Consider the following 22100-nt stretch of genomic DNA (forward strand, 5'->3'; position numbering starts at 1 on the left):
TTTTTTGCAGCAATTTGTGTTTTTTAATCTGCCCAACAACAAATTGGCCAAAAGAAATGCAAAAACGCAAATCGCAGCAAAATCACGTGCGCAAAAATCAAAACGCACAGCAAAAAGTACTGCAGAAACAGATCAAAAGCAAACTGCATAGGTGTGTACCGAGCCTTATGCTGGCCACACGGATCAATTTTCAGACGAGAATATTCAGACGAAAAATCTTTGTACATTCGCTGAATGAAAGAATGTTGTTTGAAATTTTCATTTGTTTTTACGATTCTGTTTTTAAAATGAATGTAATTTCTGAACGAAAACCACATACACTGTCTGAAAATTCCTTTGACCAAGAAGTTTTCTCTTATTTCTAAATTTTCCCGTCACTGTGGTTGAAAATGAACGTTGATTTGACCCCACTAACGATTACAAAATCGAACGAACGTTCTTAAAATTAATTTATTTTTTATTGAAGGAAGACATTGTTTGTTTTTTAAATAAAAAAATTTGATCTCTGAGTCTGATGATATTTACCAGATTCACCCTTTAATAGTATATACAGTATAGCTCTCCTCTAATAGTTTATACAGTATATCTCCCCTAATAGTATACACAGTATATCCCCTCTAATAGTATATACAGTATATCTCCTCTAATAGTAAATACAGTATATCTCCTCTAATAGTATATACAGTATATCTCCTCTAATAGTATATACAGTATATCTCCTCTAATAGTATATACAGTATATCTCCTCTAATAGTATATACAGTATATCTCTTCTAATAGTATATACAGTATATCTCCTCTAATAGTATATACAGTATATCTCTTCTAATAGTATATACAGTATATCTCCTCTAATAGTATACACAGTATATCTCTTCTGTCTGTTATTCTCAGAGTGGATTAGATATTTTGCTCCCTAACCATATAGTTGGTTATTTATATTTACCACTGCATAGAGATATTTAAGAATAAATTGCCTTTTTTAAACTTTACATATTTACTAAATTATACACCACACTTTTTTTAAGGTTATTAACCAATTAATCGAAACAAAAAAAATCGGCCAACTAATCGATTATGAAAATAATCATCGTTAGTTGCAGCCCCACTTTATATACACTTTCAGATTCATTAAAAAAAAAAAAAAAAAGAAAATAGAAAAAGAAGGATATAGTATCTGTGTTGCCCTTACTATTTAAATTTCATCAAGTATTTTCAGTACACGTTATATTCTATTTATATTTCTATCACATTCCTCTCCCTGGGGACCAACTTTTATCTACTGTGGAGGCAAAAGGTGAGGGAGCCACTCCTAGCACGCTCAGTAAGATATCACACTAGGAACAATTTTAGGCAGGAGGCAATGAACCCTCCAGCATATCTTTGAAGTGTGGAAGCAAACCAGGGAACGCTGAGGAAGTCTATGCAAGCATAGGGAAAGTATGCAAACTCCATGCAGATATTGTCCTGCCTGGGTCTCCAAACAAGGACCCCAGTGCTACAAGGCAGGGGGCTGTGCCCCACTTAATTGGCTGCAATAGGAAGCCCAGATATTTTTTTTCCAATATTAAAAGCAAAAATAAATACATAATAACCAGTACTTTACAAGACATACCAGCACAGAGCAACTTGTAATATATTATATAAAATATTATAATATATATATATATATATATATATATATATATATATATATACATACACACACACACACACACACACACACACACATATGCACATGGTATATACAGTTGTGCTCATAAGTTTACATACCCTTGCAGAATTTATGATTTCTTGGCCATTTTTCAGAGAATATGAATAATAATCAATCAAATGTATTTACTCTTTTTAAATCACAATGACAACAGAAACCACCTAAATTACCCTAATCAAAAGTTTACATACCCCAGTTCTTAATACCATGTATTGCCCCCTTTAATATCAATGACAGCTTGAAGTCTTTTGTGGTATTTGTGGATGAGGCTCTTTATCTTCTCAGATGGTAAAGCTGCCCATTCCTCTTGGCAAAAAGCCTCCAGTTTCTGTAAATTCTTGGGCTGTATTGCATGAACTTCACGTTTTGAGATCTCCCCAGAGTGGCTGAATGATATTGAGGTCAGGAGACTGAGATGACGACTCCAGAACCTTCACTTTATTCTGCTGTAGCCAATGATAGGTCGACTTGGCCTTGTTTTGGATCATTGTCATGTTGGAATGTCCAAGAATGTCCCATGCTCAGTTTTCTGGCTGATGAGTGCAAATGTTCCTCCAGTATTTTTTGATAACATACTGCATTCATCTTGCCATCAGTTTTGACCAAATTTCCTGTGCCTTTGTAGCTCACACATCCCCAAAACATCAGCGATCCACCTCTGTGTTTCACAGTAGGAATGGTGTACCTTTCATCATAGGCCTTGTTAACTCCTCTCCAAATGTAGCGTTTATGGTTGTGGCCAAAAAGCTCTGTTTTGGTCTCATCACTCCAAATGATTTTGTGCCAGAAGGTTTGAGGCTTGTCTCTGTGCTGTTTGGTGTATTGTAAGTGGGATACTTTGTGGCATTTGCGTAGTAATGGCTTTCTTCTGGCGACTCGACCATGCAGCCCATCTTTCTTCAAGTGCCTCCTTATTGTGCATCTTGAAACAGCCACACCACGTTTTCAGAGAGTCCTGTATTTCACCTGAAGTTATTTGTGGGTTTTTCTTTGCATCCCGAACAATTTTCCTGGCAGTTGTGGCTGAAATTTTAGTTGATCTGCCTGACAGTGGTTTGGTATCAACAGAACCCCTCATTTTCCACTTCTTGATTAGAGTTTGAACACTGATGATTGGCATTCTCAATTCCTTGGATATCTTTTTATATCCCTTTCCTGTTTTATACAGTTCAACTACCTTTTCCCACAGATCCTTTGACAATTCTTTTGCTTTCATTCAGTGCAGCACTGGATGAAAGATGAAAGGGTCTGTCAATCGCCATCTTAACTGATCCAACTTTGGCATGCGACTTGTGCTCTGATGATCTTGAAGGGGAACGCCACGCCAAATAATTTTTTTTTTTTTTTTTTTAATGGCATTGGGTTCCCCCTCCAAAAGCATACCAGGCCCTTTGATCTGGTATGGATTTTAAGGGGAATCCCCCCCACGCCAAAAAAAGGCTTTTATCCGAGACCCTTATCCGAGCACACAGCCCGGCAAGTCAGAAAAGGGGGGGCGAGCAAGCGCCCACCCCCCTCCTGAACCGTACCAGGCCGCATGCCCTCTACATGTGGGGTGGGTGCTTTGGGGCACCGTGCTCCCAGCATTAGAGCTGGAGAAAGCGTTGAGTCAACATCGGAAGAAAAAACAGAGGCAGAAAACAGCAGAGAAGACCCAGCAAAAGAGCAAGAAGACAGCAGAGAAGACCCGGCAGAGGCAGAAGACAGCGGACAGAACCGGAGAGGGCTAGAAGACATCAGCGGAGAAGAACCGACAGAGGCAGAAGACAACAGCGGAGGAGGCCGAAGACAACAGCGGAGGAGGCAGAAGAGCTGGAGAAGGGAGAAGAGGTCAGAAGAGACACCGGAGCTGCCTTATCAAATTACTTTAACACCCTGTGTGCTGTGTTTTATCTTTCACACTTTTTTTCAGGTGAATGGGTAGGGGTATAATGTACCCCATACGCATTCACATAGGGTGGGGGGCTGGGATCTGGGGGCCCCCTTGATTCCGATAAGCCCCCTGCCTGACCTGCCAGGCTGTGTGCTCGGATAATGGTGTGGTATGGATTTTTTTTGGGGGGGGGGGCCTTTTATGCTCTTTGTGAGGGAATCCATGCCTTTTTTTTTTTTTTTTAAACATTTTGCGTGGAATTCCCCCTAAAGATTCATACCAGACACAGTGCCTGGCATTGTCAGGGATCAAAGTCGGATCCCCGTTCACTGAAGTAGGATGCATGTCGGACTTCAAGTCGCAGGGCAAAGTCGGATCCAAAGTGGTACGACTGTCGTGTTGTACCAGTGTAAACCCGGACTCAATAGCCATTCAAACCCCTTTGTGTCAACTTGTGTGCATGTATGTAAACTTTTGATCAGGTCTGGGTAGTTTCTGTTCCCATTATGATTTAAAAGAGTAAACACAATTGATTGATAATAAATGGCTTCAGCCAAACACAAACCATGAGTAAAAGAAATGTATTTGTGTTATCATTCATATTCTCTGAAAAATGGCCAAGAAATCAGAAATTCTGCCAGGGTATGTAAACTTATGAGCACAACTGTATAGCCTTATAAGTTCGTATTCACATAACAGGAGCTTAATGTACTTGTACTAATGTTCCTATGACTTGGTCAATGCATGTATGCAGTATATGTGTAGTGAAAACGTGGTACTGTTTTCTCCATAGAAAAAGGAATAACTGGAGTTTGGCTGCATGGAGGTTTTCCAGTATTATAAACACATAATTAGGACAATTAAGTCAGCAACTACAAACACTGTAGCTGCTGACTTTTAATAAGGGCACTTACCTGTCCAGCGAGCCGGCGATGTCGGGTCCCAGAGGCCGATCCATCCATCGGATTGGGTGCCGGCGCCGCCATCCTAACTAAGGGAAACAGGCAGTGGAGCCTTGCGGCTTCACTGCCCGTTTCCTACTGCGCATGCGTGAGTCGCGCAGCGCTTTGTGAATGACCCTGTGGTTTTCTGGGGGACACACATGTCCCAGAAGACAATCGAGCAGGAAGAGGCAGATTAGGAAGACTGCCTAGAAACAGGCATTTCTGGTAAGTAAAAAAACATTTTTTTTTTCAAAAATTTTTTTTTTTTTTTTTTTTTGTAGAATGTTAATGTAATTTTTGATTTTAGGGTGGACCTCCGCTTTAAATAATTCATTACAAATTATTCTAGCATGACTTGTAACTATCATGTCACTTTTATGGTCATAAAACAGATCTACCGTAAATATTTTAGGTGGTTGGTGTTAAAGCATAACTAAAGGCAAAACTTGGAGACTGACTAGAACAGCTGTCAGGTTTTTATAGATGCCTGTGTACCTATTAGGGAGATTCACCCTCTCTGTGTGTCCTGGGGACAATGGTTCTGATGAGCCTGATAACAATCAGGGATTCTCTCACTTTTTGTTTTACTCTTACTTTTAGCGGGAAGAAAAGGAAAATACCCAAAATGGGACACGGCAAAAAAACTGACAGGGGGTTATAACCCTCCATTGCTCTATCCAAAATGAAAACACAAAGTGTTGCCTTTAGTTCTACTTTATGAAAAAAACAAGAAAATTAGGTAAAATATCATTTTAGTTAACAAAATGTATCTCCACTCCCCCAGCATCTAAATTTAGACATTCCAGCAGATTGTCTATAATTAATATACTGCACTCCATTCCAAGCTTTATTTTGGGAGATCGCATTAAGAAAGTTTCAAGTTACTTGGCCTGGAAGTTGTATGAAGAAGGGGAAAGGTTTGTTTTATCCTAGCAAGAAAATCTGCTACAAGAAAACATACTGACAGCTTGCTTGAGCCATAAAAGAGTTTCATCTGACAGCAATGCGTTTATGGTACCATTACAGCTTGTCAAACACAAAGAGTCCATAAAAATAAAATTGTAAAATAGGATGGATACAATTTTTTTAAATAAAATAATGAACTGATAACAGCTGAGAACACACTCCCAGAGGTTCTGTACTAAGGCCTGCTTCACACCAGATACAATACGGTGCATTTTTATTCTGCATAAAAAAAGCATGTTTTTCATGTATTCCAATGGCCCTGATTCACACCAGTACAATACATTCCAGGGCAGTGAACAAAAGAAGAACATGCTGCATTTTTTGTAAATGGAACACAGCAAAACGCATAAAAAAATGCACCAAATTGCCTGAATTGAGATAAAGGAAAAAAGGGGAAACAAAGCACTGGAATGCATAAAAAAATGCACCCGAATGCATCAAAAATGCAGAAATTGTGGTGTGAACCAAAATTTGGATGCCTGTGGTCAGATATCTGACATTTCAATAGGTTCAGCAGACATCAAATGTTTGGGCTGATAACTTCAGAACCCATTCACATCTGAGAGATTTGATGCGCATTTCCTGAAACGCTTCAACGTTCAACATCCAGGATTCCTATCATATTCATTAAAGCCCGCTCACACCTGAGTGTCGTGCTGCTTGAACGTCAAAAACGTATATGAGCTTTTTTGGGTAGAGTCACGCATTTTTTGTCCCTACAGACTTCAATAGGAGCACCTAAAAAAGCCCAAAATCTGTATGTGCAAATGCGCAAAAAATAATAAAAAAAAGGTTCAAACTCACCTGGAATTACTTATGCTCTAGTGTGAATGGGGGCATTCTGGTACAAGAAATTTCCTGTGTGTTGTCTATGAAGTCTTATAGACTATAGCAGTGATGGCAAACCTTAGCACCCCAGATGTTTTAGAACTACATTTCCCATGATCCTCCTGCACTCTGCTGTGTAATTGAGCATCGTGGGAAATGTAGTTCCAAAACATCTGGGGTGCCAAGGTTTGCCATAGCTATACCTGTGCTCATTGCTTTATAAACCATGTGGCAATCTGGTTGTTCCCTCACCAACGATCACCATAAATTCATTAAAAAAAAAAAATGAAATCACTGAACTTCAGCTTTAAATATCAGCTATTGATCCTTTTTTTCTAATATCACAGTCTATATTAACTACCGTATCAATGACCGGGACTGCTGATTTCACCTCAATGGACTATTGCTTAGGAAAGCACTAGGGAGGGAGGAAGATCTTTTCAGGGTGAGACAAGTCACCGTACAATACGAGGTCTACCAATGAGTGTATTTCATCTACGGAAATATATTCTGTGGTCTTCTGGTGCTGATAAATGGTAAGGGTGTCCCCATATGTCTCATGTGTCATCACATCAGACTTCAGGAATTTGGAACTCCTCGAAGTTGTTGGCAGGAGTAACTGTGGCCATGATTAGACAGGAAAAATAAACAGAGCAATTCTAATCTTGTTCTGAAATGCAGAGCACAAACATTTCCAGTTCTGCCAAAGCCAGAACCTGCAGTGGAGTCACCTAAGGTCCAAATGTGGTGTCTACAGAAATCACTATCAGCTGGTAGTTGGTACCACTGCGTACACTTGATGCCCACTCACACCACTTGCCTTGGGATGTGCTGGGCAGGTTTGCAGTGTTGTGCACTGAATAAAAAAGTACCGAATGCAGTCCATTTTTCAGTGCAGGTTGCAATGCGAACCACAACATCCCAACACTGCTGCAGTGAATAAAAGTTAAAGTAGACCTAAAGACAAAACTTTTTTTTTTTTTTTTTGGATAGAGTAACGCAGGGTTATAAGCCTTGTTAGGTTTATTTTTGCCCTCTTTGTCCCATTGAGGAGATTTATCTTCACTTCCTGTCCCATAGCCACAACAGGAAGTGAGAGGAAATCCCTAAAAATTAAGGGAATCTCTTGAGGACCCCTAGGTCACCAGAACTAATGTCTCCATTGCAAGATTCCCCCTGTATTACTTTTCAATTTGCCAAAATTTGGGAATTTCTTTTACTTTCACTTTTAGCTCTGGTTCACATTGATGCGATTTGGCATGCGATTTGACATGTCAAATCAGCAGCAATTGCCAGAAATGGCACCGTCCAAAAATTCCCAAAAGTAGTTTCTGCAGAAACCCGCACAGATGTCTCTGAAATCGCCCCCGAAATCGGGACTGATATGCGAGAATGAAATTGTGCGGGTTCAGCTGAACTCACCCAATTTCATTCCCGCAGTCAGTGTGAACCAGGACTTAGTGATAGGGACAGGACCACAGACAGCAATAAAAAATGACAGGCATTCTAATCCATCTCTACTCTATTCAAAACTAAAAAAAGTTTTGCTTTTAGTTATACTTGACATGTATAGGATACATTTATTATACTTCTATGAAGTTCTAACAACAAACAAAGAAGGCTTTAAGGAAAGTGCAATCAGCAGGGCCGCTGGTGTGAATCAGCCCTTAGGAACTTCACCCCCAACCCTGTGCATTTTTTTTAACCTCCCTCTAACCTGGTTCCTAGGGTTATCCTCAAAATATATACTTGTCCTGTTGCAATCTGCCACTACCCGCCAGGCCCACACATCATGGAGGGTCCATTGTCTCTTCTGGGTTCTAGCAGTGGACCCCCTGCGGCATGCACCACAGTGTGTCATTAGGGAGCCAGCTGCAACAACCAGGAAGGGACAGTAGGTGCTTTAATGACACCCATATGTACATGTGCTGTGGAATACCCAGAAGCCTCCTGGGATGAACAGGGGCAGCATCCCAGTAGGCTGTGGGCAAATGGGATGCCATTTCCATTAAGCCCCTGGGAGATGTCTCTAATAAAGATATTAGGCACCGTTGTCTTCAGCTATTCACAGCCATTTGTATGTACCTGAAATGCAGTGATCACCTGCGGATTGCCTAGGCCGATCATCTGTAGGTACATAAGGCATCCCATAGAGGAATCCGTTTTTTCTTCTTTAACCCCTTGATGTCGGCCTCACACATATATGCGGCCCTGTTAAAACAATTTACCATGCTGAGAGCACGCTACCTGTGCGCTTCCAGCATGGTAGCCGGCGACCAGAAGCTTTCCGAACATGTGACCACTGTGACAGCCAATCACAGTGGTCACATGACCCGAATGCCCGACTCACGGCTTTTAGAACTTTTAGAGGGCTGGAGGTGGTTGGCGTGAAGGGGTTAACCAGTGAGTTAAACGAAAAAAATGAAGATTCCAGTGTGTGGATGGGGGAATCCTTCACAATGGACTATTGTAGTCTAACAGCGGGGAGGCTTCCCCTCCATTGGAATGCACTGATCAGTGTTGCAGGCTATAGCCTGCAGTGCTGATGGAGTGGGAAAAATCCAACAGGGTGGCTATACAGACCACATGTATGACCATTTTAATGTGGTGACTTTTTTTTTTTTTTTTTAACTAAAAGATTTTCCCCTGCAAGATAAAGGCATAGGCCATAGGGGATGATGTACTAAAACTGGAGAGTGCAAAATCTGGTGCAGCTCTACATAGAGACCAATCAGATTCTAGGTTTTTTTGCCAAAGATTAAATGAACAAGCTGATTGGCTGCCATGCAGAGCTGCACCAGATTTTGCACTCTCCAGTTTTAGTAAATCAACCCCATAGTGTGCTAGTATGCAATGCATACTAATACATTATCAAAGACTTACCTTGAAACAAAGCCCTCCAGTGGTGTGCTGTCACTGCTGCAAAGGCTTCCATCTTCACCTGGTCTTCCTTCCGGGTTCGCAGGCTGCAGCCGCTTAAATGGCCAAGCCGCGATGACTTCACTCCCAAGCAAGTGAGTTGGAGACACAGCCACAGCACAGAGCTCTGAAGGAATGGCATGGGTATGCTGTTCCTTCAGAGCGCATGCGCTGGGAACGTCACCGGCTGCTGCTCACTGGAATATCTCCTGAACGGTGCACATTTAGGAGATATTCCTTTTACTTACAGGTAAGCTTTATTACTACCTGTAGGTAAAAATCTACATCGGGAGTAGAGGTCGACCGATATATCGGCCGGCCGATATATCGGCCGATATTTGGCGTTTTTTACTTAATCGGCATCGGCCGATTGTGCTGATAAAAAAGGCCGATTATAACTTCAGCCGTGACTTGCAAATGACTTCTGTAATAGAAGTTAATGCAAGTTTCCCTAAGTTATCTGTGGAGAGGATTCTCTCCTCCTCTGGGCAGCCTGCCAAGTCTGATAAGAAGATACATTTGTATCTCTTTCAGGTTCTTTTTATCAATAGACTGAACTCCGTGTGTAGAAGTTTTCAGTTTAACCATTTAAAGACTAAATCTTTTCTGACACTTGTTGCTTACAAGTAAAAATCCTGTATTTTCTGCTAGAAAATCACTTAGAACCCCCAAACATTATATATATTTTTTTAGCAGAGACCCTAGGGAATAAAATGGTGATTGTTGCAATATTTTATGTCACACGGTATTTGCGCAGCGGTCTTTCAAACGCAATTTAAAAAAAAAAAATACAGTAATGAATTAAAAAAAAAAAATAAGCAGTAAAGTTAGCCCATTTTTTTTCGTCCAAAAGTTTTGATTACCTGTTTTTGTGTATTTATTATTTAAGATAGGGTTTTTTTTTTTTTTTTTTTTTTTTAGGTTTTTTTTCTAAATTATACATACAAGTGAACTGATTGAAGGTTTGTTTTGTTTAATGTTTAAATGAAAAAAAAATTCTGTATTACTTAAGGCTGCTTTCACACTGGAGCGGGCATGCGTTGATGGTAAAACGCTGCTAGTTTTAGCGGTGCTTTACCGTCATTTTAGAGGCGCTTTTCGGCTGCTAGCGGGGCGCTTATAACCCAGCTAGCGGCCGAGGAAGGGGTTAAATGCGCCCCTGAAGCGCCGCTGCCAAAACGCTTTGCAGGCGCTTCGGTAGCGGTGCGCATTCATTTCAATGGGCAGGAGTGGTGGAGCAGCAGTATACACCGCTCCAAAGATGCCGTTTGCAGGACTTTTTTTTACATCCTGCCAGCGCATCGCCTCAGTGTGAAAGCACTCGGGATCTCACACTGAGACTGCAGGGGAGCCGTTTTACAGGCACTTTACAGGTGCTATTTTTAGCCCAAAAGCGCCTGAAAAACGCCCCAGTGTGAAAGGGGTCTAACTGTTAGATTTTATGAGATGAAGGGAAAAAAGAAAGGAAAAAAAAAATCGGCCAAATATATCGGCCCAAAAAAATCGGCATCACATATCGGCCATCGGCCACCGCGATTTCTAAATATCGGCATCGGCATCGGCCAGAGAAAAACCCATATCGGTCGACCTCTAATCGGGAGTTTACTTCCACTTTAAGGCACAGAACCACTTGACAAGGGAAATCTCATAGGGGTTGATTTACTAAAACTGGAGAGTGCAAAATCTGGCCTATCTCTGCATAGAAACCAATCAGCTTCCAGGTTTCTTGATCAAAGCCTAATTGAACAAGCTGAGGTTAGAAGCTGATTGACTACCATGCACAACTGCACAAGATTTTGCACTCTCCAGTTTTAGTAAATCAACCCCATTGTTTTCAATGGTGCCTATTCTGATCAATGCAATTCAGAACAGTGTAATTTTGGACAAGGTTCCTGCACTACTTTGGTGCGATTTACAGTGCGACTTGGCCCCATAGAATTTGCAAAGTCACAAAGTTGCAGCACAAGGTAGAGCACAAGCACTTGATATTTTTGAATTTTTATATAATCAACTAATAAATAGGGTAAGTTTTCCCCTCACCCCCTCCCCCCCCTTTTTTTTCTCTTCTTTTCACGTAATAAGTTGATAACATACACAAAGCACGAGCACTAGAAAATTTTTTGAATTATTTTATAATGCATTTTTTTTCTTTTCACACATAACAGGTCAATAATATATATAGAGCACTAATATTTGAATAATTTAAATAAGTTTTATAACACTTTGATAAAATCTGAGTTTTTGGTTTTACTTTCTTTCACGTGTAATAAGTTAATGACACATATAGAGCACAGCACTTGAAAGGTCTTTTCCCTTTCTTTCAAAAATTTTTTTTTTCCCCTCTCCTTTAACACGTATTAAGTCAACAATGTATAGAGAGTACAATATTGGAAAATCTTAAATTATTTTTATAGCACTCTTATAAAACTGAGGCGCTTTTTTTCTCTCTTTTTTTTAGGGTATGGGGGAGGGGGTGTAGAGGGAGCCATCCCTGTTGTTGGCGTGTATATATAAACCAGGATATTGAATATTGTCCTCTGTCTTGGGGAGATGAGTCATGTAAATGTTTATTGTAATAAGAGAAAAATGTTTAATAAAGAATGAATTATAAAAAAAAAAAAAAAAAAAAAGAACAGTGTAATTTTGGATAAGGTTCCTCCACTACTTTGGTGCGATTTACAGTGCGTAAAATTTGCATAGTCACAAAGTTGCAGCACATAATTGCATCAAAGTCGCAATCCAGTAGTGTGAACCGAGCCTAAGCACTACAATTACATTGCTTTAAATGGGTCTTCCCATATGCAGCTATTCGGAGGATGCCCTGCTGAGTCTCCCGTGGATAATCACTGGTGACCCCACCTACAAGAGTGAGTGAGGCCTTAGGGAAAGGAATAGATACATGTCTAATTATGTGGAAGAAGGAGTGCAATAATGTGGGTGGGAAAGGTTAAGGTTCACTTAAAAGTATATATACAGCCCAAACGTTTTTTTTTTAGTTTTGGACTTAATAGTGAACAGGACGCCTGGTCAGGGATTGTTTTCTTCTGTCACTGAAGGCGCTCACATTGATAAATCTGGTCTAACCCCTCTTCACCATATTCAAAAAGGTTTTGCCTACAGTTACATGCTAAAGTGCGTACTGCAGCCCACATTTTTTTTCTTTTTGGACACAGCGGAGAGGGATTAGAACACCTGTCAGGCTTTTATTGCTGTCTTTATTCCCATTTGAGAGATTTACCCTCTCCATTTATTAGATGAATTCTTATAAGTGATAGTGAAAGAAACTTCCACATTTTGGGTTATAACCATAAAATGAATAGAAGGTAAATCTTCCTATGGGGACACTAGTTCTGGTGACAGCGAGGGATTTCCCCTCACTTCCTGTTGTGGCTCTGTGTCAGGAAGTCAGGGGAAATCTCCTCATGGGACACAGATGGCAAAAGACTCTAAAGTAGATTATAACCCTCCGTTTTAAAAAAACGTTTTGGGCTTTGGTTTAAACTAACATCTTCTCACCCCAGCTCCAGCATTCTTTTAGCTGGGTCTTTAGGTCCCAGGGGGTGGGAAGGACTGCTTGATCACATGACCACTGTGCTTGGCTGTCATAGAGGTCTTATGATCAGGAGTTGTCCTGCCACCTCTCAATCATTGCTAGAGACTAAGATCTGTCCTTACAGCTCGGTCATTGTGCTGGGAGTATGCAATGAGCATGCACAGAAACATTGGCCATCTATAGATGGGTGTTAAAGCCCACCCTCTTCACCACTGATGTCACATAGAAGATGGCAGTGCCAGACTGGGCAATGCAGTGGCTTACACCAGGTGACTGCGGGGCAACTTTGTATTTGCGGGGTGAGTATATTATTTCAGCTCACCCCAGATGACCAGATTGGGATGGGGGGTGATCAAGTTCCCTTTTATGCCTGGCTTCACACCAGTGTACATGTGTATGTGCATTTTAATGCATCTTGAGTGCCAGTTCACACCGGAATGCGGTAGAGCTGCACAATTAATCGTTAAGAATCTTATCGCGATTTTTTCCCCGTTGCGATCTTGACAAAGTATTTCCCGATTCTTTCTATGCAGAGACTTCTCTCTGCTCTGCTAAAGCCAACATCTCAAAAGAAAGGAAAAAAAAACGGGCAGTCTGCCAAGAATCACAACATTCTTTACCAGTGGAACTTAAGTATAAACATTGTAACCATTTGTCCTTTAGATCAAAGGAATATACTTTGGTGTGTACATGAGGGAAGTTTAACCACTTAAAAACGAAACCTTTTTCTGACATTTTCAAGTTTAAATAAAAATTATTAGAAAATTACTTAGAACCTCCAAACATTATAAATATTATATTTAGTAGAGACCCTAGAGAATAAAATGGTGGTTGTTGCAATATTTTATGTCACACTGTATTTGCGCAGGAGTCGTTCAAATGCGATTTTTTTGGAAAAAATTACACTTTAATGCATTAAAAAAAAACTATAACCAGTAAAGTTAGCCCAATTTTTTTTTGTATAATGTGAAAGATTTTATGCGGTGAAGGTAACCTGTGTTCCGTGTATGCGTTTCAAATGCATTGGGTGTACAATCTGCTGTGGGTGTCAATGTAATCCTAAGGATACCCCCAAACGCAGACCGCAAATGCAGTGCATTTGCCTGCACTGGATTGCATGGTACCCACAGTACCATGTGAACCAGTGCGGTTTGTTTTTTAAAAGTAGTGCATGCATTACTTTTGGTGCGATTTTCGCTAATTCAAATGAATGGGCAGAAAACCGCACCACACCGAATCGCACAGCAACACATAGTGCATTCCGGTTTGATTCTGGTGTCAATCGGCCCCAAAGCATCCGCTGTCACAAACAGCGAGCAGGCAGGCTCTTTATTGCAGAAGAGACATGCAATGTCTCTTCTGCAATAAAATACACCTACCTGCCTGCTTGCTGTTTCTCCAGCATGTAAACTGACTGAGCCACGCATGCGCAGCTCAGCTTACACCGCCAGCCTGGACTTTGCATGCTAGGAGTGACGTCATCCTGCGCTGACCAATGAAGACCAGCAAAAGATGCTGGCGAAGGACAGGAACTGTTGGAAGACAGGTAGGTCTAGTTCTTCTTTAGACCTGGATATTTTTGACGCTGCTCTTAAGGGTGTCTGCTGAGTTAGGCAGAAAAAAAAAAGCTTTGCGAGTGTAAACATGAGTTAAAGTGATTGTAAGGGTTTTTTTTTTTTCTTTTGTAAAATAACAAACATGTCATACTTACCTGCTCTGTGCGAGGGTTTTGCACAGAGCGGTCCTGATCCTCCTTTTCTAGGGTGTTCCGGCGGTGCTCCTGGCTCCTCCTCTTCATCGGGTGCCCCTACGGAGAGATGCTTTCCATGGGGGCACTCGTGCCCACGAGCTCCCGAGTCCCGCTGCTGCCCATTGACACAGACAGCAGGACTCGGCCCTGTCCCCGGCTACCATGTCACTGGATTTGATTGACAGCAGTGGGAGCCAGTGGCTCCCGCTGCTATCAATCTATACAATGAGGACCCTAAGCAGCGGCTGGAGCTGCTGGGGTCACGCTCGTCACTGGAAGGATCGGGTTCAGGTAAGAAAAACAGGGGCTCTGGGGGGGCAGCTGCAGCACAGAAGGTTTTTTCACCTTAATGCCCCGAATGCATTAGACCCCTTTCACACTGGGGGCCATTAGCGGTAAAGCGCCGCTAATTTTAGTGGTGCTTTACCACTGTTTTAGCGGTGCTTTTCGGCCACTAGCGGTGCGCTTTTAACCCCCGCTAGCAGCCGAAGAAGGGGTTAAAAGTACCCGTGTTGCGGCGCTTCCGAAGCGCTGCCCATTCATTCCAATGGGCAGGGGCAGTTTGGGAGAGCTGTATACAGTGTTCCTACACCACCCCAAAGATGCTGCATGCAGGACTTTTTTTCCCATCCCGCAAGCGCACCACCCCTGTGTGAAAGCACTCAGGCTTTCACACTGGGGAGGCATGAGAGGCAGTTTTCAGGCGCTATTTTTAGTGCTAAAACGCCTGAAAACCGCCTCAGTGTGAAAGGAGTCTTAAGGTGAAAAACCTTGAGCGTTTACAACTTCTCAACCCTGGGTTCACACTAGTGCGATGCGGGAACCAGCTCGATTCCAGCACCGGTTCCCGCATCGCTCCTTTCCCGCAGGCAGTTTACACTGCCTTGTGCGAACCACTGCCGGTGTCATTAACAAAGTTTAGATCGCACTGCAAACTGTGAACTCACCCCTTCTGTTAAAAAAAAAAACAAAACTGTGAACTCGCACAGGAATCAGATCGCATAGGTGAGAACACCCATGTGATCCGATTCTAGGGTGGGGAAAAACAAGTCCCTGTACTATTTTCTGTGCTAATCCAATGCGAGTTCAGTCATACAACTGTATGGCTGAACTATCATTGCTCAGAGATCGCATGTGATGGGCACCTGCGGTGCGGGTGCGAATTACATGCGATCTCTGAGATTGCTCTAGTGTGAACCCAGACTTAAAGTGGTCGCATATCCCACTTTGTTATTTTTATCTACAGGCAAGCCTATATTAAAGCTTGCCTGTGGGTAAAATGAATATCTCCTAAATGTGCACCGTTTAGGAGACATTCACCCTGCACGCCGTGGCGCATGTGCTCTGAAGGTCGAGCATATTGTGTCCCGGAACTTCAGAGCTTCATGCGCAAGAGTGACGTGATTGCGGCTCCGGCCAATCACAGCGCCAGATCCTGCAAACCCAGACGAAACGTCGGGGGGGGGGGGGGGGGGAACATATCAGCCCCCTCAGAGGTGACTGAGCGCTGCTGCGGGGACTTCATTCTATAGTATTTCATAATGTGCTAGTATGCGATGCATACTAGCACATTATGCCTTTGTCTTGCAGGTTTGTTTGTTTGTTTTTTTCAGCAGTTTACTTCTGCTTTAAGACCCCTTTCACACTGAGGCAGTTTTCAGGCGTTTTAGCGCTAGAAATAGCACCTGTAAAGCGACTGAAAACTGCCTCCCAGGCCGCCCGAGTGCTTTCACACTGGGACGGTGCCCTTGCGGGATGGGAAAAAAAGTCCTGTAAGCAGCATCTTTGGGGCGGTTTGGATTTAGCGCTCCCACACTACCCCTGCAATGAATGGGCAGCGCTTATGAAGCGCGGCAACACGGGCGTTTTTAACCCCCCCTTCTTTGGGGTTAAAAGCGCCCGCTAGTGGCCAAAAGTGCCGTTAAGACCCCTTTTACACTGGAGGCGAATACACCGCTCCTAAAGCGCCCCTGCCCATTGAAATCAATGGGCAGCGCTGCCGTACCGACGCTGCAGTGACATTTTTTAACCCTTTTTAGGCCGCTAGCGGGGGTAAAAGCGCCAAACTAGCGACCAAATAGCGCAGCTAAAATGACAGTAAAGTGTCGCTAAAAATAGCTGCACTTACTGCTGACGCCCAGGCGCTGGCAGTATGAAAGTGCCCTTAAACGCCACTAAAACGAGCGTCGCTTTACCACTAACGCATGGCCAGCCCCAGTGTGAAATCGGTCTAATGCCAGGCACGTTTAGCACTTGAGTGTTAATTCATTTCATTAGCCAGAATTATTATTCTGGCCAATGGAATGAATTAACGCTCAAGGAGTTGACGCGTCTAAACGCGTTGCACTCATCACCAAGTGGTTTTTCTGTCAGGACGAAAGGTGTCTAGGAGAGATAGAGAAACGTCCCGTGTGCATGAGGTCCATGGAAGTGCGTGAGTCTCCTGCATGCGTCTCTTGCATGCGTCTCTTGCGTGCGTCTCTTGTGTGCGTCTCTTGCGTGCGTCAGGGGGCCAATAAGAATGAAGACATTGGTGTATTTGGGCACGCTGCACGGACGTGTCCGATCTCCCCGGACGCACAGAGGTGACGCTCTGATCACACTGGATGAATAATTTAGAGGTGTAATCCTACCTGGGAGGACTTCTTCCTTGTCTCATCCACTCTATGGATTGTCAGCAGAAAAAGTCACCGACTTCCACTGATCGCCTACAAGTCAGACAACATCCCGGCTGCTGGAAGTCCCGTCCAAGTGCTGCACCCTCCGCTCCTGGACACTTCTCCCACCCACCATCACACTTCCACCGGGGACACTCTCCACTCTCCTCCTCCTCCTTCTTCTTCCTGGGATACAAGTTACATGAGCCGGCGATCCCGCAATGGTGGACGCCTCTCTTCCCAATAACTTTGTCTCCCAGGTTCACACTCCCACTTCGCTCGGGATTTCAGTGCGGGCGGCTGCCGTGAAACTGAGAGAACGTGGCAGAATCACAACACGGCCCCGCCCACTCCGCGCTCCGCTCTCCTCTGACTGATATAGCGCACGATGTACAGCAGACGGGCGCCACCTGCCGGATCATGTCATTACGGCACAACAATTTTACTGTGCCCATCACAGTAATGCCCGGTACACACGACGAGATTATCGGACGAATGATCGTCCGTCTTTTTTTTTTTTTTTTTTGCATGCTAATCTCAGATCGACTTCGAGGAGTTAATGATTAGATTTTTCGTATGATTTTCTCATCCTGTGTATGGGGCATTAACCACTTCAGCCCCGGAAGAATTATTATTATTATTATTATTATTATTATACAGGATTTATATAGCGCCGACAGTTTACGCAGCGCTTTACAACAACATTAGGGCAGACAGTACAAGTACAATACAATTCAATACAGGAGGAATCAGAGGGCCCTGCTCGTTAGAGCTTACAATCTAGGAGGGAGGGTCAAGTTATACAAAAGGGTAATAGCTGTGGGGGATGAGCTAATGGAGAAAATAATGCAGTTGTTAGATGGAGGCAGGATAGGCTTCTCTGAAGAGGAAAGTCTTCAGGGATCGCCTAAAAGTGGATAAATTTGGAGACAGTCTGACAGATTGGGGTAGGGAATTCCAGAGGATGGGCGAGGCTCGGGAGAAGTCCTGGAGGCGGATATGGGAGGAGGTGATGAGGGAGCTAGAGAGCAGGAGATCTTGGGAGGAACGGAGATGGCGTTTAGGTTGGTATTTTGAGACTAGGTTAGTGATGTAGCTGGGGGCACAGTTGTGGATGGCTTTGTAACTTATTGTTAGTATTTTGAATTTAATTCGTTGGGCGAGTGGCAGCCAATGGAGGGATTGGCAGAGAGGGGTAGCAGACACTGATCGGTTTGTAAGGTGGATGAGTCTGGCAGCAGCATTCATGATGGACTGAAGGGGGGATAGTCTATTTAAAGGTAAGCCAATGAGGAGGGAGTTGCAGTAGTCGAGGCGAGAGATAACCAGGGAGTGAATCAGGAGCTTTGTAGTTTCACTGGTTAGAAAGGGACGTAGTTTAGAGATGTTGCGGAGGTTGAGGCGGCAAGCTTTGGAAAGTGATTGGATGTGGGGCTGAAAGGAGAGTTCAGAATCTAGGATAACACCTAGCACCCTGACATGTGGGGACGGGTGGATGGTTTTGCCATTGCTCTTCACAGAGAAGTCAGGGGAAGAGGCACGTGGGGGAGGAAATATTATAAGCTCGGTTTTGGACAAGTTGAGTTTGAGGAAGTGGTGTGACATCCATACAGATATGTCGGTTAGTAAGTTAGTGATGCGTGAGGAGACTGATGGAGTGAGTTGAGGGGTGGAGAGATAGATTTGTGTGTCATCAGCATAGAAATGATATTGAAAGCCATGAGAGGCTATCAGCTGACCCAGGGAAGAGGTGTAGATTGAAAATAAAAGAGGTCCAAGAACAGAACCTTGGGGGACCCCGACAGAGAAGGGAAGAGGAGTGGAGGAAGTAGAATTGTAAGTGACACTGAAGGTGCGTTGGGATAGGTAGGATGAGAGCCACTGAAGAGCACAGTCACGGAGACCGATGGAGTGAAGTTTTTTGAGGAGGAGGGGGTGGTCAACCGTGTCAAAGGCAGCTGAAAGATCCAGAAGTAGGAGTACAGAATAGTGTCCGTTGGTTTTTGCAGTTAGTAGGTCATTTGTGAGTTTTAAAAGAGCAGTTTCTGTGGAGTGTTGAGGGCGAAATCCAGATTGAAGGGGATCAAGAAGGTTGTTTTTAATGAGGTGGTCACTCAGTTGGTTGTAAACCAGGCGTTCAAGGAGTTTAGAGGAAAAGGGGAGCAAGGAGATAGGGCGTAGGTTGTTAAGATTGGTAGGGTCCAAGGATGGCTTTTTGAGTATGGGGGTGACCAGTGCATGTTTTAGAGCATCGGGGAAGACGCCAGAGGTGAGGGAGAGATTGAAGATGTGGGTTAGAGAGTGTAGGATGGGGTCAGAGGGTGACTGTAGCATTTGAGAGGGAACAGGGTCCAGGGGACAGGTAGTTAGGTGGGCGATAGAAAGGAGTTTAGCAACTTCGTCTGGAGTAGTAGATTTGAATAGAGGTAGTGTCAGTTGTATCTGTTGACATGGGGTCTTAGCTGGGGGAGATACCTGTAGAGTGGAGATTTCATCACGGATTGTATCAATCTTGTTTTTGAAGTGATTAGCGATTTCCTGGGCAGTGAGTAAATCAGTGGGGGGAGGCGGTGGAGGACAAAGTAGAGAGTTGAAGGTAGAGAAGAGTTTACGGGGATTGGATGAGAAGGTATTAATAAGAGTTGTAAAATAGAGTTTGCTTGGCAGTGTGGAGGAAAGAATAGTATTTTTGGAGGGCAGATTTGTATTGGTTGAAGTCTTTGAGAGACTTAGTCTTGTGCCACAGACGCTCAAGAGCGCGACTACGTTTTTTGAGAATTTTAGTGTCATCTGTTTGCCAGGGTTGTAGGGGTCGAGGCCTGATTCTGCGTGTAGTGAGGGGAGCGAGCTTGTCCAGGGTGGAGGACAGAGATTTATTGTAGATGGATATGGCTTGGTTGGGGCAGGACAGGGGGGAGATTTTGTCATAGAGGTGGTCGGTAGCAGAGTAGAGGAGAGAGGAGTTGAAGTTGCGAAAGTTTCTACAGGTGACGGTTAGGCGATTGGAGGGAAAGGTGGTGGAAGACAGGGGGAGAGAGAAACTAATAAGGTGGTGGTCGGAGAGAGGAAAAGGATTGTTTGAGAAGTTGCATGGAGTGCATAGGTAAGAGAATACAAGGTCAAGGGTGTTGCCATCAGAGTGAGTAGAAGCCTGTACCCATTGCTTCAGGTCAAATGAAGAGGTTAGACTAAGAAGTTTAGAAGTAGCAGGAATGTTTGTATTAGCAGGGATGTTGAAATCACAGAGAAGGATTGTGGGAATTTCTGAAGAGAGAAAGTAGGGTAGCCAGGCAGAAAACTCATCAAGGAAAGTCGATAATGGTCCAGGGGGCCGGTAGATCACAGCAATTCTTAGGGAAGTGGGAGAGAATAGACGTATACAGTGGGCTTCGAATGATGAGAGTGAAAAAGAGGGAGGAGGGTGAATAACCTGGAAGGTGCTCTGGGGGGATAGGAGGAATCCCACTCCACCTCCCTTGCGTCCATTAGGCCTGGGGGAGTGAGTCCAGTGAAGGCCACCCTGGGAGAGGGAAGCAGGAGAAGGGGTGTCATATTCGTGGAGCCAGGTTTCTGTGAGAGCAAGTAGATTGAAGGAATTAGTGACAAAGAGGTCATGAACAGCAGTGAGTTTGTTGCAGACAGAGCGGGCGTTCCAGAGGGCGCAGGAGAGAGTGAGGCTGGTGTTGGCAAGAAGAGGAATGGAGACTAGATTGTGTAGATTGCGACTACTGCCAGAGGGTGTAGGGTGATGGTGATGGGTGTGTTGGGCACAGTTAAATAAAGTGGGCCCAGGGTTTGGGGAAATATCTCCAGCGATTAGGAGAAGCAGAAGAGTGAGGGAGGTAATATGAGAATATGATTTGTATGAGGGGACATGCTTCAGTATCCTGGGGGGTATGTTAGCAAGTGGGCTTAGAGTTAGAAAGAGGTGATGAGTGCAGTAATAGGGGGAGGGGAGAAGTGAGGGTGATATGTACAGGTTGTGGGGTGGAGCAGAGGGATGTAGAAAAGAGAGTTTGAGGAGAGAGGCAGCAATTGTGAAAAGGAGGAGAGGTAAAGAGTGCATGTTTCAGAGAGGAAGATGATAAAATTAGGAAATGGGGTCACCTGCAGTCTTTTATAGTTTGCTTTGTGCAAATCGCTGAAGTGCAAGAGCGGAAGTGCCACTTATTTTAAGAACGCCACTTCTTTGGAAGAACCCCCTGTATGTGCTGAATTTACCCCCTTCCTGACCAGAGTACTTTTTGCGATTCGGCACTGCGTCGCTTTTAAGTGACAATTGCGCGGTCGTGCGACGTGGCTCCCAAACAAAAGTGACACCTTTTTTTCCCCAAAAATAGAGCTTTCTTTTGGTGGTATTTGATCACCTCTGTGGTTTCTATTTTTTGCGCTATAGACAAAAAAATAGCAATAATTTTGAAAAAAAAAAACGCATTATTGTTTACTTTTTGCTATAATAAATATCCCCAAAAAATATTTTTAAAAACATTTTTTTCCTCAATTTAGGCCAATATGTATTCTTCTACATATTTTTGGTAAAAAAAAAATCGCAATAAGCGTTTATTGATTGGTTTGCGCAAAAGTTATAGCTTCTACAAAATAGGGGATAGTTTTATGGCATTTTTATTGATAATATTTTTTTTACTAGTTATGGCGGTGATCAGCAATTTTTATTGTGACTGCGACATTATGGCGGACACATCGGACAATTTTGACACATTTTTGGGACCATTGGCATTTATACAGCGATCAGTGCTAAAAAATTGCATTGATTACTGTAAAAATGTCACTGGTAGTGAAGAGGTTAACCACTAGGTGGCGCTGTAGGGGTTAAGTGTGTCCTAGGGAGTGTTTCTAACTGTGGGGGGGGGGCTGTGCGTTGCCTTACACCGATCG

General features: G+C 43.3%; 1 protein-coding gene across 2 annotated transcripts in view; it reads right to left on the reverse strand.

The window, feature by feature from the left end:
• The window catches only part of UTRN (utrophin), a 1071426-nt gene extending 1053599 nt beyond the window's left edge, over nucleotides 1-17827 (reverse strand). The window contains exon 1 of one of the 2 annotated variants that reach the window (XM_073627744.1): nucleotides 17181-17827. The gene's annotated coding sequence lies outside the window, so the exon portion shown is untranslated. The remainder of the gene's footprint in view (nucleotides 1-17180) is intronic. The other variant, XM_073627752.1, reaches the window with a different exon arrangement.
• Between the last annotated feature and the right edge of the window lie 4273 nt (nucleotides 17828-22100).

The sequence above is a fragment of the Aquarana catesbeiana genome, linkage group LG04 (genome assembly GCF_042186555.1).
Source record: "Aquarana catesbeiana isolate 2022-GZ linkage group LG04, ASM4218655v1, whole genome shotgun sequence".
NCBI classification, from domain to species: Eukaryota; Metazoa; Chordata; class Amphibia; order Anura; family Ranidae; genus Aquarana; species Aquarana catesbeiana.